This window comes from Balaenoptera borealis (genome assembly GCF_965194805.1).
Source record: "Balaenoptera borealis genome assembly, chromosome: 7".
NCBI classification, from domain to species: Eukaryota; Metazoa; Chordata; class Mammalia; order Artiodactyla; family Balaenopteridae; genus Balaenoptera; species Balaenoptera borealis.
Genome location: NC_138864.1, coordinates 114,610,763 through 114,622,950, shown reverse-complemented (window position 1 = coordinate 114,622,950; position 12,188 = coordinate 114,610,763). Strand labels below are relative to the sequence as shown.

General features: G+C 37.7%; 1 protein-coding gene across 3 annotated transcripts in view; it reads right to left on the bottom strand.

Annotated features, from left to right (window-relative positions):
- The window catches only part of AKR1D1 (aldo-keto reductase family 1 member D1), an 88,567-nt gene that overhangs the window by 59,733 nt on the left and 16,646 nt on the right, over positions 1-12,188 (bottom strand). The gene's annotated exons all lie outside the window — the stretch shown is intronic.

Below are 12,188 nucleotides of genomic sequence, written 5' to 3'. Positions count from 1 at the left end.
TCTTGCTTGTTGCACTTTTTTTTTTCCCATTTGTCTTTCTGTCTGCTGTTCTGATTGATTTCATTATTCTATCTTCCAGATCACTTATGCATTCTTCTGTGTCATTTAGTCTGCTATTCATTGCTTCTAGAGTGTTTTTTTATCTGAGATATGGAATTATCTATTTTTGAATGGGTTTTTAAAAAATATTTTCTAGTTCCTTATTAAAACGATCTGTGTTTAGATAAATTCTCTTTCCTAATTCAGTTAACATTTTTATTACCAGTGTTTTGAGTTTTTTTTCTTGTAAATTGTTTATTTTTTCAGGGGCTTTCTCTTTCTCAATTGAGAGTGGTTCCTCTGTCTTTTCATTTTACTTAACTTTCTTTGTCTCTATGAATTTAGGTGAAAGTTACCTAGTGTGGTTTTGAAGGGCTGTTCTTATGTTGGCGCATCACTGTGTACACCGTGTGTGCTCAGTGCCTCTGGTGAGAGGTCTGGATTTGATGTGGAAACCAGTCACGTCCTTCCTCAGGGTATTCTGGCAGCTATCACTTCAATAGGGGGTGTGGCTGCTGATGGAGGAGCTAGAGCCTGTGCAGGGTGTGAGGTGGGACTTCCTCTCTGCTCAGTGGCCATCGCCATCCTGTCAGGGGTGGGTCTGCTTGCAAGTTGCTGGAGTAGAAACCTTGAGGGTCAGGCTTAAGCTGGCTCTGTTCCCTGTAAGTCTGTGTTTTTCCTTTTCTCAGCACTGGAACCTTTATCCCAAAGGAGGGGAGTGCTGAAGCAAGTGGGGCTTCTGCGCTTTCAGAGGTCTGATACTCTGCCTGTGTAGGCATCTGTGGCTCTGCTCAGATGTAGCCCACAGTCACATCTTTTCCCATAATGGTGCCCCAGATCTAGTGCTACACTGTGGCATGGAGTGAGTGGGGCCAGAGTATTTTTTTGGCTTGGGCTGGGGTGTGCAGCAAGGTGGTTGTGGGAATTCTGGCAGCCATGCTGCTATCAGAAGTCTGGGTCCCTTCTGCAGTGCCAGTTGAGTAAGTGCCAATAATGGCTGCTGCTGCCCCACCTGGGCTATGCTCGGGGCCCCTGGGTTGCCTCTTTGTCCCTAGGTCGAGTCTTTTCCAAGGTCTTGGCTGCCCTAGATCTGGTGCCAGGCTATGGTGTGGAGTGAGCATGGCCAAGGCATTCGCTTGGCTTGGACTGGGAAGTGTGTCAAGGTGGCACCCACTAGGGCAGACCTCTCTCTGCCCTGCCTGGGGGGAGGCCAGCACCTGCACACTCCTCACGAGTGGAGTCTAGGTTTCTCTAGAGTTTCTATCTGTCCCAGTGGTTCTCCAGCAGTCAAGGGGGCTTGTCTCCTATGTGTAGGACCCCAGGACTGGGATACCCAGTCTGTGGCTTGACCTGCTCACTCCCCAGTGTATCTGCCCATGCAATCTCCCTTTATTTCTGAGTCCCCTCTCAGGGGCACAGGTCCCAACACAATGCTTTTCTTCCTGTCCTACTCGATTACCTGTGTATCTTCTTATTACAGCCTTGGTTGTACAGGAGTCCTTCTGCCAGTTTCCAGTTAGTTTTCCATGAAAATTGTTTCATATGTAGGTGTATTTTTGATGTATTCGTGGGGAGAGGTGAGCTCCATGTCGTCTTACTCTACCATCTTGATCTCCTTACCTCCCCAAAAATATTTTAGGAAAACCAATTACTCTTTATTTTTTAAAAAACAGCTTTATTGAGACATAATTTACATACCACACAATTATCCCATTTAAAGTGTACAATTCAGTGGTTTTATGTGTATTCACAGATGTGTGCAGCAATCACCACACTCAATTTTAAAACATTTTCATCAACACAAAGGGAAACTTTCCCATCCCCCATGCCTCTCAGTCCTAAGCAGCAACTAATCTATTTTCCTTCCCCATCGATTTGCCTACTCAAGATATTTCATATAAGTAGACTCATATAGTACATGCTCTTTTGTGAGTGACTTCTTTCACTCAATGTTTTCAAAGTTCATCTGCATTGTAGCATGTATCAGTAATTCATTCCTTTTTATGGCCAAATAATTTTCCATTGTATGGATATATCACATTTTATTTATCTATTCGTTTATTGATTGACATTTGAGTTGTTTCCACCTTTTGGCTCCTGTGAGTAGTACTGTATGAATATTCATGAACATGTGTTTGAAACACTGTTTTCAATTCTTTTGGATATAAACTTAGGAGTGGCATTAAGTCGAATGGTAATTTTATGTTTAACTTGTTGAGGAACCACAAACTGTTTTCCACAGTGGCTACACCATTTTACATTTCCAGCAATGTAGGAGGGTTTCAATTTCTCTACATTCTCACATTCTTTTTTCCTTTTTTATTATAGTCATCCTAGCAGTTATAAATTGGTATCTCATTGTGGTTTTGCTTTGCATTTCCCTAATGACTAATGATGTTGAGCATCTTTTCCTATGCTTGGCCATATGTATATATTTTTGGAGAAATGTCCTTTCAAGTCCTTTGCCTACTTAAGAATTTTTCTGTTTGTCTTTTGTTCTTGAGTTGTAAGAGTTCTTTGTATATTCTAGATACTACACTCATATAAGATATGGTTTGCAAATATTTCCCTCAGTTATTTAGGTTATATTTTCTCCTTACTCATGTCCTTTGATGCACAAAAATTTTAAATTTTGATGAAGTCCAATCTACTTATTTTTTTCTTTTGTTGCTTGTGCTTTTGGTATCATATCCAAGAAACTACTGACAAATCTGAGTACACAAAACTTTACCCCATGTGTTCTTCTAAGTGTTTTCAAAATTTTGACTCTTACATTTAGATATTTGATCGATTTTGTGTTAATTTATGTATGTGGTGTGAGGTAATGGTACAACTTCATTCTTTTGCATGGGGCTATCAAGTTGTCCCAGCATCATTTGTTGAAAAGACTATTTTCTCCCCATTGAATGGTTTTGGCACCCTTGTTGAAAATCAGTTGACCACAGATATGAGTTTATTTCTGGACTCTTGATTCCATTCCATTGATCTTCAAGTCTATCTTTACACTTATACCAAACTGTCTTGATCACTTTGCTTCATAGTAGGTTTTGATATCTGGAAGCATGATTCTTCTTAATTTGTTCTTCTTTTTCAAGTTTGTTTTGGTTATTCAGTGTCTCTTGCAATTGCATATGCATGTGGTGTCCAGTTGTTTCAATCATTAGTTGAAAGAATTTTCCTTTCGCCATTGAATTGCCTTTGCTCCTTTGTCAAAGATCAGTTGACTATGTTTGTGCAGGTCTATTTCTGGGATCTCTATTCTGTTCTATTGTCTATTTGTTCATTCATCAGTACCACGTTGTCTTGATTATCCATAGAGTTTTGATATGTAGTAATCTCTCCATTTGTGACTTATGAAGTGGTGGAACCAAAGGATTTTTACTGTTATGACATGGCCTTTACTAACAATAACTCAGGAAAGAATCAATCATCAGAATAAACCTGAATTAACTCTGCCTTTGATTTTTTAATGTACTATTAGTTTATAAGGTCAGACAAAAATAGTAAGAATTAAGATGAATTAGATGTATGTGAATTAGAACAATTTTATAAATATTTTGAAATATGCATGTTAAGTGGCTACAATTTTTTCAATTAATAGATTATATTTTTTAGAGCATTTTTATGTTTACAGAAAAATAAGCAGACAGTACAGTGAGTTCCCTTGTATCCCCTTAATCCCCTCTCCCCAGTTTTCCCAGTACATTTGTTACAAATGATGAGACAATACTGATACATTATTATTAACTAAAGTCCATAGTTTACCTTAGGGTTCACTCTTCGAGTTGTATATTCTATGGGTTTCAACAAATGCCCTATGACATGTATCCACCATTACAGTATTACACATATCAGTTTCATTGTCATAAAAGTCCCCTGTGCTCCAACTACTTATCCCTACCTCCTCTCCTGTGAACTCCTAGTAACGACTGATCTTTCACTGATCTTTTTACTGGTGCTACAGCTTTGCCATTTCCAAAATTTCATATTGTTGGAACCATACAGAATGTAGGTTTTTCAAACTGACTTCTTTCATTCAGCAATACTTATGTCTTTTTGTGGCTTGATAGCCCATTTCTTTTTATCATTGAATATTATTTCATTGTATATACCAATTTGTATATCCATTCACTTATTGGAGAACATTTTGGTTGCTTCTAAGTTTTGGTAATTATGAATAAAGCTATTATAAACATTCATGTGCAGGTTTTTGTGTCCCCTTAAGTTTTCAACTCACTTGGTTAAATACCAAGAAGTGCAACTTTTGGATTGTATGGTAAGACTATGTTTAATTTTGTAAGAAATTGCCAAGCTGTCTTCCAAAGTGGCTGTATTTTTTTGAATTCCCACCAGCAGTGAATGAGAGTTCTCATTGCTCTACATCCTTGCCAGTATTTGGTGGTGTCAGTGTTTTGCATTTTAGCCATTCTAATAGTGCAATGGTGTCTCATTGTTGTTTTAATATTCCTTTATGACATATGATATTGAGCATCTTTTTTAATGCTTATTTGCCATCTGTATACATTCTTTGGTTAAAAGTCTATTCAGATATTTTGTCTTTTAAAAATCAGGTTGTTTATTTTATTATTGTTGAGTTCAGAGTTCTTTGTATATTTTGGATACAAGTTCTTTATCGGATATGTGTTTTGCAAATGTTTTCTCCTAGTCTGTGACTTATCTTTTCTTTCTCTTAACAGTGTCTTTCTTGCAGCAGGAGTTTTAAATTTTAATTAAGTCTTAATTATCAACTTTTTAATTCATGGATTGTGCTTTTGGTGTTGTATGAAAAAACTCATTGACAAACCCAAGGTGACCTAGGTTTTCTCCTATGTTATTAATCTAGAATTTTTATAGTTTTGCAGTTTACATTTAAGTCCATGACCCATTTCAAGTTAATTTTTGTGAAAGGTGTAAGGTCTGTGTTTAGATTTTTTTTTTCTTTTTTTTTTTTTTGCGCCTGTAGCTCTCTTCTTGTTCCAGCACCACTTGTTGAGAAAATAAAGTCTATATTGCCTTTGCTCCTTTCTCTATTGAGTTGCCTTTGTCAAACATCAAAGATCAGTTGACTGAATTTATGTGGGTCTATTTTTGGGTTCTCCATTCTGTTCCATTGATTTATTTGTCTATTCTTTTGCTGATAACATACTGTCATGATTACCATAGCTTTATAGTAAGTCTTGAAGTGCCAGTCCTCTGATTTTGTTGTTTTCCTTCAATATTATGTTGGCTATTCTGGGTCTTTCCTCTGACTTTGTTCTTCTCTTTCAATGTTTCGTCGGATATTCTTGATCTTTTGCCTTTCCATATAAAATTTAGAATCAGTTTGTTGATACCACAAAATAACTTGCTGGTATTCAGATTGGGATTGTGTTGGATCTATAATTAAGTTGGGAAGAACTGACATCTTGACAATATTGAGTCTTTCTGCTTATTTAGATCTTCTTTGGTTTCAATAATCATTTTGTAGTTTTCCCTCATATAGATCTTATACATATTTTAAAATATATTTAAGTATTTCATTTTTTGCATGGTAGTATAAATGTCATTGTGTTTTTAAAATCAAATTTCAATTGTTCACTGTATCTGTGAGTCTGTTTGTTTTGCTATATCCATTCGTTTGTTTTCTTTTTTAGATTCCACATGTAAGTGAAGTCATGCAGTATTTGTCTTTCTCTATTTGACTTGTTTCACTAGGCATAATACTTTTCACTTATTCCTTCTCTAACACTCTTTATTTCTTTACATAGATCTGAGTTCCTGACCTATATACTTTTCCTTCTTTTTGAAGAATTTAACACTTCTTGCAAAGCAGGTTCATTGCTGACAAATCCCCTCAATTTTTGTTTTTCTGAGAAAGTTTTATTTCACCTTCATTTCTGAAGGATAACTTCACTGGATACAGAATTCTAGGTTGGTGTTTATTTCTTTCAACACTTTGAATTATTCACTTCACTCTCTTCTCATTTATATGGTTTCTGTAGAGAAGTCCAATTCTTATCCTTGCTTCTCTATAGGTAAGTTTCCTCTTTTCGCCCCACTGATGGCTTCTTTCAAGATTTTCTATTTGTCTTTGATATTTTGCAGTTAGAATATGATATGACTAAGTATAGTTTTTTGGTATTTACCCTGCTTTAGCTTCCTGGATCTGTGATTTGTTGTCTGTCATTAACTTTGAGAAATTCTTAGATATTATTGCTTTAAATATTCCTTCTGTTCCTTTATCCCTTCTCCTTCTGGTATTTTCATTATAGACATCACACTTTTTGTAACTGTTCCACAATCTGTGGATATTCGGTTCTTTTTCTCTCTCTTTTTTCACTTTGCATTTTAGTTTTGAAAGTTTCTATTGACATTTCTGTTGACATTTCTCTGATCCCTGGTCAGAGAACTAAGATCCCATTTACCCACTGTGTGGCACGTGTGATCTTAGTTCTCTGACCAGTGATCAAACCCGTGCCCCCTGCAATGGAAGCGCAGAGTCTTAACCACTGGACTGCCAGGGAAGTCCTCTATTGACATTTCTTGAAGCTCCCTGATTTTTTCTTTCCCTGTGTCCAGTCTATTGATGAACCCATCTAAGGCATTCTTCACTTCTGTTACAGTGTTTTTGAGTTCTAGCATTTCCTTTGATTCTTTTTTATAGTTTCTACCTGTTGTGACTTTGTTACATTAACATTTGTTAAGTAGCGCCCCAGTGTGTCAGAGAGTGAGCCATGGTTCCACAAAAATAAATGCAAGGAAAAGTGAAACAGAGAAGCCTATTACTCACAAGTCCTGGAGGAGGAACATGGCACACCTCAAGAGGGCACATCTCAGGGGGCTCCATGGGGAGGTCAAGGCAGGATGCGGGCCAAGAGGGCAGGGCAGCACCTGGAGCACATGTTTTCATTAGGGTCTATGGGTGGAGTGCTTTGGGGTTCCCAGGCTAAAGCCAAATTTGTCAATTCAAACCCAAAAGAGTAAGGTTTTGGAAAGCTTCACAGGGATCTTATCTAAGTGTAGCCCAATGGGAAGGCACTGGGAGGCAGGGGAAAGTGCTTAGCACAAAGGTAGTTGGGGAAGTCATATCAGGAATTTAATTTACTTGTGATTCTGCAGGTCTTTATCTAAGGCATGCACCCACCGGAGGGGCTAGTGCCAGTTCAAAGCCCCTGCAGGCTGCTCAGCCACACAAAATGGATGCAGCAATATCATGGAGTAGTTTAGCTAAATTCTCAACACCCTCTCTCTGCTTACATTACCCATCTGTTCTTCATCTTTTCCACTTTTTCCTCTAAAGCCATTAGCATGTTAATATAATTGTTTTACACTCCTGGTTTGATCATTACAACATCTCTGCCAAGTCCGAGTTTGGTTCTGATGCTTGCTTTGTCTCTACAAAGTGTGTTTTTTTGTCTTTAGCATGGCTTGTAATTATTTGTTGAAAACTAGACATGATGTTTTGGGCTAAAGGAATGGAAATAAATAGGCCTTTAGTGTGAGATTTTAGTTTTATCTGGCTAGGGGTTAGACTGTATGTGCTATTTCTTGTACCTGTAGTTGTCAGATGCTAAATTTCCTTGGTGCCCTTGTTTTTGTCTCACCTACTGTCCTTTGGGTTCCCTAGATACGTCTTCTTAAGTAAGGCCTGAGGCTTGCATTTGTAATTCGTTATTACACAGGAGCCTTACTGATGTGGAGGTAAGGTGTTGGGGGAGAGAAGCTTTCTATAGTCCTATGGTTAGGTCTCCATGTTTTAGGGAGCCTGTGCCCTTGGGGTGTGACCTTCACAAGTGTTTCTCAGTCTCCCCTCCTCCTTGGGTGAGATAGGAAGGCTAGAGGGGGATGGAGTTGGGTATTTCCCTTTCCCCATGTCAGTTAGACTCCGGTTAAACCCTAGTCAGTTAGGCTCTGATAAAATAGTTTCTTTTGAGGTAGGCTTTGTTAATAAGAACAGAATACTTTCCCCCTCGCCTTGCCAGAAGCATGAGAAGATTTTTCTCTGATCTTCACTGTAAGAACTTGGTTGAGCTCCTGGAGGTAAAACTCACAAAAGTGTGGGGATTCACCTAAGACTCCTCTCCTGCTCTGAGTTTTTAATTCTCAAACTTGTCCACACTGAGCCTCCAGCAATTCATTAGTTACAGTGTAGGGTTTCCTACCCCAGTACCAGTTCCTGAGGAAGTTTTTACTCTGATAATTTGTGGTTGTCTATATTTGCCTATCTCTCCAATTTGGAGAACAGCAGTTTGCCCTGTTACATCAATTCTTTGATGGATCTAAGAAGGGTTCTTGATTTTCAGTTTGTTAAGCTTTTTCTTTTCTTATCTTCTTTAAAAAAAAATTAAAGTACAGTTAATTTACAATGTTGTGTTAGCTTCAGGTGTACAGCAAAGTGATTCAGATATATATGAATATATAAATATATATATTTCAGATTCTCTTCCATTATAGGTTATTACAAGACACTGAATATGTTGAATATAGTTCCCTGTGCTATGTGTTAAGCTTCTTCTTGTGTGGGTAGGAATGATGACTTCTAAGTTCCTTACAAGTTGGACTAGAAACCATAATTCTCTCCACAATTTTTACTAGAGTGGAACATTACATACTGTTCTCTTTAGCAATTCCATGTTGTTTAAATAGGTGTAAGTCTCACACATGTACTAGGAAACATGAATAAGAATATTCACAAGAGTATATACATAATAGGAAAAACACCAGAAGCAATCAAATGCCAGGGACAGAAGGATAAATGACTTGTGGCATATTCACACAATGGAATAGCACACCTCAATGAAATTGAGTGAACAGGAGCTACACAGAGCAACATGCACAATTCTCAGTAATATAATAGAGTGGGGGAAAAAAGAGCCTCAGAAAACAACAAACAGTAAAGATACCCTTTCTATGAAGTTCAAAAGCCAGCAGTACTAAAATGTACATGGCTTAGCACAGATATCCTACATTTCATTGACTGTAAGATGCAAACTGAGGAAAAAGTTTTGAAAGAGAAGCACTGGAACGACATACTAGAAACAAATTAAAAAAATAGTTCCCTCTAGTGGAGATAGTGGTAGTTTGGTGTCATGGTGAAAGGCTTTGGAATAGAAGCAAATCTTCTGTGAGTATATATATATCTTTACACAATGCAAGCTTCTACACAAGAAGAAGGCTCTTTCAGTACTAGAGCAATTGGATATCTATATGAAAAAAATCAATCTTGATTCCTACCTCACTTCATACATAAAATTTATTTTCAGATGGATTATAGACCTAAATTTTTTTTTAAACATCTTTATTGAAGTATAATTGCCTTACAATGGTGTGTTACCTTCTGCTTTATAACAAAGTGAATCAGTTATACATATACAATATGTTCCCATTTCTCTTCCCTCTTGCATCTCCCTCCCTCCCACCCTCCCCATCCCACCCCTCTAGGTGGTCACAAAGCACCGAGCTGATCTCCCTGTGCTATGCGGCTGCTTCCCACTAGCTATCTATTTTACATTTGGTAGTGTATATATGTCCATGACACTCTCTTACCCTGTCACATCTCACCCCACCCCCTCCCCATATCCTCAAGTCCATTCTCTAGTAGGTCTGTGTCTTTATTCCCGTCTTGCCACTAGGTTCTTCATGGCCTTTTTTTTTTTTTTCCTTAGATTCCGTATATATGTGTTAGCATACTGTATTTGTTTTTCTCTTTCTGACTTACTTCACTCTGTATGACAGACTCTAACTCCATCCACCTCATTACAAATACCTCCATTTCATTTCTTTTTATGGCTGAGTAATATTCCATTGTATATATGTGCCACATCTTCTTTATCCATTCATCTGTCGATGGACATTTAGGTTGCTTCCATGTCCTGGCTATTGTAAATAGAGCTGCAATGAACATTTTGGTACATGACTCTTTTTGACCTATGGTTTTCTCAGGGTATATGCCCAGTAGTGGGATTGCTGGGTCGTATGGTAGTTCTATTTGTAGTTTTTTAAGGAACCTCCATACTGTTCTCCATAGTGGCTGTATCAATTTACATTCCCACCAACAGTGCAAGAGTGTTCCCTTTCCTCCACACCCTCTCCAGCATTTATTGTTTGTAGATTTTTTGATGATGGCCATTCTGACCAGTGTGAGATGATATCTCATTGTAGTTTTGATTTGCATTTCTCTAATGATTAATGATGTTGAGCATTCTTTCATGTGTATAGACCTAAATTTGAAAGGTAGCATAATAAAGCTTCTGGAAGAAACAGGAGAATGACTTCATTACATACGGGTAAGCAAAGTGTTCTTAGAACACAAAAAGCACTAATCTTGGGCTTCCCTGGTGGCGCAGTGGTTGAGAGTCTGCCTGCCAATGCAGGGGACACGGGTTCGAGCCCTGGTCTGGGAAGATCCCACATGCCGCGGAGCAACTAGGCCCGTGAGCCACAGTTACTGAGCCTGCGCGTCTGGAGCCTGTGCTCCGCAACAAGAGAGGCCGCGATAGTGAGAGGCCCACGCATGGCGATGAAGAGTGGTCCCCACTTGCCGCAACTGGAGAAAGCCCTCGCACAGAAACGAAGACCCAACACAGCCAAAAGTAAATAAATAAATAAATAAATAAATAAATAAATAATAAAAATAAAGGAATTCCTTAAAAAAAAAAAAAAAGCACTAATCTTAAATGAAAAATCGACAAATTGGACTTAATTAAAATTTTAAACTTCAACTCATCACAAGTCACCATTCAGTAAGTGAAAAGGCAAACCACACACTGGGAGAAAAATATTATACTACGTGTATTGCAAATACGTAAATGTAAATTCATACATACAAGTTCTTGACAAAGAAGTTACATGTAGAATCTATGAAGAATTCCTATAAATCAGTAATACAAAAGATAAATATCACAACTAAAAATGGACTAAAGACTCGTAAAAGTTCTTCACAAAGAAATATATCCAAATGGTCAGCAAGTGTATGAAAAGGTATGCAACATCATCAATCATTGGGTAAATGCAAATTAAAACCACCAGTACACGCCCACCTGTCTACGGCAGGTGTTGGTGAGGATGTGGAGCAAGTGAAACTCCCAGATTGCTGATGAGCATAGAAAATGGTAAAAACCACTTTGGAAAACTGAAACTTTCTAATAAAGCTGAACATCCACAGTAATTTCACAGCTAGGTATACATCTATCCAAGAGAAATGTGTGTGTATTTCCACAAAACAGTTTGTACAAGAATGTTCATAAAAGCTTAATTCATACTAGCCCTGAATAGGAAACAATCCCAAATTCCATCTACAGGTGAAAAGATAAACAAACCAATAGTGCTGTATACATACAATAATTCTATGGCTCAGCAGTAGAAAAAAACCAAAGTACAGATATAGTCAACCCATGTTATTCATGAATTCTATATTTGAGAATTTTCCTGTTTGCAAAAATTTATTTGTAAGTCCACAATCAATAGGCATTTTCATGGTCACTCATGGACCTGCAGAGTGGTGAAAAATCTGAGTCATGTGGTGTGCGTGTTTCCAGCGAGGCTGAACAAGGCCATGCTCCGACCTCTTGTTTCAGCTCTCATACTATAAACGTACGTCATTTGTGTGGTCTATTTAATGTTACATTTTTCACACTTTCGTGCTATGTGATGTTGATTTCACTGTTTAAAATGGCCCCCCAAGTATAGTGCTGAAATGTTGCCTAGTGTTCCTAAGCGCAAGAAGGCTGTGATGTGCTTTACAGAGAAAATCAGTGTGTTAGATAAGCTTCTTTCAGGTGTGAGGCGTGAGCTGTAGTGCTGTCAGCAATGAGTTCAATGTTAATGAATCAACAATATATATTAAGTAAGGCATCTTTAAACAGAAACACACATAAAACAAGGTACTTGTTTTGATTTTGCTTGTTTACGTGCATTGATCAGCTAATACACTTTTATATACATTGATATGTTTGTTGATACACATTGATCAGTTGATGAAACTGTCGTGAGTAGACTTGCAGGAGTAATGGTTCAGTATTTGCTAATCCAATGTTTGTGAAGAATTTATAGAATGCAACTACTGCAAATAACAAGAATTGACTGTACATGCAACATCATGTTTGAATCTCATAGACATTGTGAACCAGATACAAAAGAATATGTTCCGTAGGACTGCATTTAGATCATGC